Raw genomic sequence first — 7,122 nt, forward strand, 5'->3', positions numbered from 1 at the left:
AAAGTGATTTAATTAAGACGTGTCAAGCTGTTAATGGCCCCCAGACTTCCGGTTCAGGAAACTGGCAATCGATGGCTTTTTGGCCGGATTTGGGAGCAGCTCGTCAGCCGTTTTTGCCCTCCCCTTCCCATCCATCCACTGGGAATGAGTATTAGGAATTCAGAAGGGTTGTTTGCTATTTGATCCTAAGGGAAACTACTGTACTAAATATATTTTTCTGACACATATTAGCACCCTTAAAGTATCTGCAAACCATCAAGAGGTAGTTGCGAAGACTCAAAATCCTAAATCACTCACTTATCAGCACGCAGCTGTTGCGAAACAGCTCTTAAATTGCCACTTTAAAACCAATGAGAGCATGTCTCCAGCCTCAGCTGCTACTTAATATTGATCAAGCACTCACTACGTGCAAGAGACAGGAACTCTGGAGAAGGCTGGAAAAAAAAGTGTGAAAACGACGAAAACATCAGAAGCCAAAACTCAAGAACCTCTACTAGGCTAACTGATTAGTGAAAACGTTGTATTAACAGCAAACGCCCGCTCTCTGCACAGCAATGACCCCAACCCACTCTGCCTGCCCTATGAGGCCTGAGCTGCCCAGCTCAGACTCCTACACCTTTTTTGCACCGCCCGGGGCGGGGGTAGGTGTGGTCACGTGACAGGTTCAGACCAATGGGCAGACCGCCCGCGGGGGGTCTCCTATAAAGGCGCCTGTCGCAGTCGCCTAGCGGCCGCCATTACAACAAAAACTGGCAGCGAGGAACCGCGGAGAACTGTTGGCCTGCGCCGCTTAATTTTGTGCGGCCAAAAAGGGGCAGTCACGTACGGTCCGTTTTGTAATATACAGGTAACATTACAGGTAATGTACCCTCCATAGGGGGTGTTGCCTTAGGCCGGCCCCGAGGTGCGGCCTTGGGTGGGAACAACCGTTTTTTTCCCCTCTCCGCTCCCCCACCCCATCAACATCGTACGACAGTCCGGGCAGTTGAGAAGGCCACCCCGACTTCGTGCCTGCAGCCCAGGTGAGTTGCCAGTGACTTTCCTTTGGCCTTACCAACTTCAGGCTCGTTGCCCCCAAGGAATCTTTTTCTCTCTCTCCCTCCTTCCCCCTAAATGTCTGGTTTTTTCTTCAAGGGAGGGCTGGGAAGGAGAAGGTTGGGGCGAGGGAGTGGGAGGTCCAGTTGTCCAACTGACGCCTCCCATTTTGAAATATACTCATGGTCTTTGTAGTTCCTCTTAGGTCTTGGACTGGTGTGGATCGCTGCTGCCTGTACTGTAATTTTGGAAATGCAAGAGAAAGTACGGAGCTTTTAGCTTTAGCTGGCATTTTGTGTTTATTCTCCAAGTGGTCATTTGGGACGGGGAAGTTCGGGTTCTTGCTTCATTTATTTATTCAACTAACTTTATTAAGCCCCTGGAACATGCTGAACCGTCTTCTGGGTACTGCAGAATTGTGGTGGGCCTTACCTCAAGGCCCAATACGGCCTCACTGGCCTGTATTAAGAATTAAGATAGAAGAGGCCGGGCGCAGTGACTCACCCCTGTAATCCCAGCACTTTGGGAGGCGGAGGCAAGCGGATCACCTGAGGTCAGGAGTTCAAGACCAGCTTGGCCAACGTAATGAAGCCCCCGTCTCTACTAAAAATACAAAAATTAGCTGGGTATGATGGCAGGCGCCTGTAGTCCCAGCTGCTCGGGAGGCTGAGGCAGGAGAATTGCTTGAACCCAGGAGGAGGTGGATGTGGCAGTGAGCTGAGATCAGGCCACTGCACTCTAGCCCGGATGACAGTGAGACTCCGTCTCAAAAAAAAAAAAAAAAAAAAAAAAATGGGCCTGCTGTGTTGCCCAGGTTGGAGTCAGGGGCTATTGACAGGCACTGTCATGGCCCACTACAACTCCGGACCTCAAGCGATTCTCCTGCCTAAGCCTACTGACTAGCTGGTACTACAGGTACCCTGCTTCACTGTGGCTGACAGTGTTGGGAATTGGTGAAGTAGGAAGAGATGAGTCTAGTAAGGTGGCCAAGGGGGCAGATTATAAAGGGGTTTATATAGCATGAAGGATAGTGAGTTGAACTGTGTGATCTTAAGCAACACCGTTGCATAATTCATATGGTGACTAGTGATTGAACAAAAGCAGTGGTTTGCTGATTGGAGAATAGAAAAAGTAAGTATCTCGAATATTTAAATTATATTGAGCATTCATTTGTGCCCATGTATTTGATACTTTGGAGTGGCTGAGATTGGCATAGGTGGGGAGGCGGGGCTGCAGGGGCCAGGGACGGTGTATAGATGGAATTAAAAAAAAAAAAGGGCAGGGCACGGTGGCTCACACCTGTAATCCCAGCACTTTGGGAGGCCAAGGAGGGTGGATCACGAGGTCAGGAGTTCAAGACCAGCCTGGCCAACATGTTGAAACCCTGTCTCTACTAAAAATACAAAAAATTAGCTGGGTGTGGTGGCATGCGCCTGTAATCCCAGCTACTCCAGAGGCTGAGGCAGAGAATTGCTTAAACCTGGAGGGGTGGAGGTTGCAGTGAGCCGAGATTGTGCCACTGCACTCCAGTCTGGGCAACAGAGTGAGACTCTATCGCAAAAAAAAAGACAGAAAAGGGAAGTTGAGGTGGCTCAGACCTGTAATCCCAGCACTTTGGCACGTTGAGTCGGGCAGCCAGGAGTTCAAGACCAACCTGGCCAACATGGCGAAACCACGTCTCCACTAAAAATACAAAAAAAAAATTAGGTGCAGTGGCTCATGCCTGTAATCTCAGCACTTTGTGGGGACAAGGTCAGAGGATCGCCTTAGTTCAGGAGTTTGAGACCAGCCTGGGCAATAGAGTGAGACCCTATCTCTATAAAAAATACAAAAAACTCTGCAAAGAGACTGTATCCCCAAATTCTAGCTCAATGCTTTGGCCGCATTTGTAGGTGCTTTATGTTAGTACATATTCAATGAATGAACAAATAGAATTTGGAAAATGGTATCCTGGAAACCAGAAGAGCATTTTAAGAGTCATAATAGTTTAGTGACAGATGTTCCTGGGAGGTCAGGTTAAGAGTCAAAAATAATTCATTGGATTTAACAATTTAGTATGGTAAGTGTTAATCTTAGTGTAAGAGGAGTTTTAGAGGAATGTTGGGGAAAAGCCAAGTGTGAAGTAGGCTGTAAAGACAATGTAGTTTCTCAGGATGCTCTGGGATGAGGTATGGAAGAAAAGATTGAGGTCCCAAGAAAATGATAGGATTAAGGGAAGCATTTTAAAGGGGACTTGACAAAGTTTATATGGAGGGAAGCTAGTAGATAAATGTCGAAGATACAGAAAAGATGGACCAGGACATCTGTTGAAGATACAGAAAAGATGAACCAGCATAATGGTTCATACCTGTGATCCTAGCACTTTGGGAGCTTGAGGCAGGTGGAGGAGTGCTTGAGCCCAGGAGTTCAAGACCAGCTTGGGTAACATAGTGAGATCCATCTCTACCAAAAAAAAAAAAAAAGCGGGGGGACCAAGGGCCTTCCAGGGGTGAAGGGGGAGTGTTATCTAGAGTCCCTGGGAAAAGAGTTCTAGATAGAAAAAGCGCCTCATCCTTAGACTGAAGAGAGAAGCAAATGAGAAGATTGAGTCATTGTAAGGAATAAACATTGTAATTCATTTCTATTAATTACCTCTGGCCCAAATTGAAGCCTGATCTAAGTTTGCAGAAACTATTTTCTCCCTTGGATTGGAGACTGCTCATTTGATGTTGTAGGATTTAGAGTTAGTATATGAGCTCATCAAGGGCCAGGTTACTTTTTACCTCCAGCTCTTTAGTTCTATGCTGTACTGTTTCCTGAGACTCAAGTATGCACATAGGGCAACACAATTTAATACATCCATCTTTGTGGTTAGTAATCATTGAGGGAATTCAAAAATTTGTCAGCTGGGTGTTGTGACTCATGCCTGTAATCCCAGCTCTTTGGGAGGCTGAGGCAGGAGGATCGCTTGAGCCCAGGAGTTAAAGACCAGCCTGACCAATATGGTGAAACCTCGTCTCTACTAAAAATAGAAAAATTAGCCAGGCATGGTGGCACAGGTCTGTAATCCCAGCTACTTGGGAGGCTGAGGCAGGAGAATCACTTGAACCCGGGAGGCAGAGGTTCCAGTGAGCCGGGTTCATGTTACTGCATTCTAGCCTGGGTGACAGCAAGAAAAAGATTCTTTTCAGAGTTGCCAAGGTTATTTTGAGAGTTACTGAGGGGTGAAGAGGCATGTGGTTTTCAGGTAATTTGTTCATGGAACCATAGACTGATGTAACAAGGGGAGGCTACACTATTATGTGATTGTCTTCAACAAAGTGAATTGAACTTTTAATTATGATACATTGTTTTTGAACAGTTGTAATGAGTGGTTACTATGCAATATTGAATTCTTGACATTAGATTTCATCTGCTTATGACACATCTTTTTTTTTTTTTTTTACCATTTTCTTCTCCTACCTGTTTTGTTTGTTTGTTTTTTGAGACCGAGTCTCCCTCTGTTGCCCAGGCTGGAGTACAGTGGCATGATCTCACCTCACTGCAACCTCCCCCTCCCGAATTCAAGCGATTCTCCTGTCTCAGCCTCCCAAGTAGCTGGGACTACAGGCATGTGACACCACACCTGGCAAATTTTGGTCTTTTTAGTAGAGACAGGGTTTTACCATGTCGCCCAGGCTGGTCTTAAACTCCTGACCTCAGGTGATCCATTTGCCTTGGCCTCCCAAAGTGCTGAGATTGTAGGTGTGAGCCACCATGCTTGGCTTTTATTTTATTTTATTTTATTTTATTTTATTTTTGTTTTATTTTTGAGGCAAGTTCTCACTCTTGTCACTTAGGCTGGAGTGCAGTGGTGCAATCATGGCTCACTGCAGCCTCCACTTCATGGGCTCAAGTGATCCCCCCACCTCTGCCTCCAGAGTAGCTGGGACTACAGGTGTGCTCTATGATGCCCAGTTAATTTTTGTATTTTGTGTAGACACAAGATCTCACTATGTTGCCCAGGCTAGTCTTGAACTCCTGGACTCAAGTGTTCTTCTCACCTTGGCCTCTCAAAGTGTTGAGTTTACAGACATGAGCTACCGTGTATGACCCATCTTTCTAGAGATAATATCCATGGGCAAAAAATGTTTTGAAAGCAGAAATAACAAAATGACAAATCACTATAAACATTAGAAGCAATAGTGGAGGCTGGGTATGGTGGCTCACGTCTGTAATCCCAGCACTTTGGGAGGCCGAGGTGGGAGAATCACTTGAGACCAAGAGTTATTTAATAAGACCAGCTTGAGCAGCACGGTGAAACCTCGTCTCTACTAAAAAAAAAATTACAAAAATTAGCCAGGTATGGTGACATGCACCTGTCATCCCAACTACTTGGGAGGATGGCTTGAGCCCGAGATCGAGGCTTCAGTGAGCGGTGATCGTGCACTCCAGCCTGGGTGACAAAGCAAGACCCTGTCTCAACAAAACAAAAAAACAGAGGACTTTCACCTAGATGGGTTAGACTGCAGATTATAGTTGCCAGTATAATGGTAACTCTGTACTTTTTTCCCCCCTTAAGGTGGCACATTGGAATGTGAGTGTAAGTGCTTTTTAGAACCTTAAATTAACCAACATGTTTACTTCTGATACTTCACAAGTGATTAGGACCCACCATTAAGATGAAAATTATCTGGGTATGGTGGCTCAATCCTGTAATCCAAGTGCTTTGGGAGGCTGAGGCAGGTGAATCACTTGAAGTCAGGAGTTCAAGACAGCCTGGCCAACATGATGAAATCCCATCTCTACTAAAAATGCAAAAATTAGCCTGGTGTAGTATAATGCCTCCCTGTAATCCCAGCTACTAGGGAGGCTGAGACAGGAGAATCTCTTAAGCTGTGGAGGCAGGGGTTGCAGTGAGCTGAGATTGCTCCATGGCACTATGGCCTGGGAGACAGAGTGAGACTCTGTCCTAAAAACAAAACAACAACAAAAACCTCTTTTGGGTTATTTTATAGGACTCTTGTGGTGGCTTTTTCGTTTGTTATTAAAAATTAAGAGCTAAAATTAGTCATAAAGGCTTTAGGGAAAGTGAAATAGTAAAATTGACAGCTGTCTAGCATAGAAATTTGCGAAGTATAAAAAGCCACATAAGCGCATTTTTAAACGTTTAAAAGAAACAGATTAAAGTAATTGAAGCAGTAAGATGGGTAATGACAGTGGATAAATTATAAAAAGGAAAATTTTTAGTCATATATTGCTGGGCAGTGAGCTTCACACTAGAAACCAGGGCCTGCAGCCAAGAAATCCAGAAAATTCACCACTGAGAAGATAATCGGATTATCAAATATTAGCTATTGTTTTGCCCAGTGACAATGATATCAGAATTATTTGTTAATGTTTGGTCCATTCATGTTCAAGCCGTCTGTGGCCCTCAATTACAGTGTATTTAAGGCTGTTATTAAAATTTTCAAGCATAGAGAAAGGTAAAATAATACAAAAAACATCTCTGTGTATCAGCAGTTGTCAACATTTTGCCATGTTTGCTTTTCTGTATAGCCTTCTTCCCACAAGCCTTTTAAAGATATATTACAGATATGACTTCACAAGTATTTTTGAGCAACACTTAGCTTTTTTTTCTGTACACCTTGCTATTACATCTATCAAGATGAACAATCCCCTAGATTTCCCTAGTTGTCTCAAAATGTTTGTTATGACTGATCTTTCTCTTTGCCACCTTTCTGGCTGGAAATATGGCTGATTTTTAAAACCAAGATTTGATATAGAATAACCAATTGAGTTTGGCTAGCATGACTCTTCCCACCCCCCACCCCCTGCCTGCTTTTCCTGAGTTGTATGTCATGGATCTTAATGTAGAGTCATTTTTCTTATTTTCTGTAATGCCTTGACTTTTGTGAAATAGGCCATTCCAGCACTGCCCCTTAGAACTTTTCTGCTGGCCGGGCGCGGTGGCTCAAGCCTGTAATCCCAGCACTTTGGGAGGCCGAGACGGGTGGATCACGAGGTCAGAAGATCGAGACCATCCTGGCTAACCCAGTGAAACACCGTCTCTACTAAAAAATACAAAAAAAACTAGCCGGGCGAGGTGGCAGGCGCCTGTAATCCCAG

The 7,122-nt window shown here is 44.8% G+C and overlaps 1 protein-coding gene across 5 annotated transcripts in view; it reads left to right on the plus strand.

Annotated features, from left to right (window-relative positions):
* Positions 1 to 700: 700 nt before the first annotated feature.
* BRDT (bromodomain, testis-specific) overlaps positions 701 to 7,122 on the plus strand; it is a 64,905-nt gene continuing 58,483 nt past the window's right edge. Inside the window, exons 1-2 of one of the 5 annotated variants that reach the window (XM_011973471.1) lie at positions 701 to 1,022; positions 1,231 to 1,299. The gene's annotated coding sequence lies outside the window, so the exon portion shown is untranslated. Of the gene's footprint in view, positions 1,023 to 1,230; positions 1,300 to 2,986; positions 3,095 to 7,122 lie in introns of those variants that run through there. The other 4 variants (XM_011973465.1, XM_011973476.1, XM_011973482.1 and 1 more) reach the window with 4 other exon arrangements.

The sequence above is a fragment of the Mandrillus leucophaeus genome, unplaced genomic scaffold (genome assembly GCF_000951045.1).
Source record: "Mandrillus leucophaeus isolate KB7577 unplaced genomic scaffold, Mleu.le_1.0 Scaffold1001, whole genome shotgun sequence".
Classification (NCBI taxonomy): Eukaryota; Metazoa; Chordata; class Mammalia; order Primates; family Cercopithecidae; genus Mandrillus; species Mandrillus leucophaeus.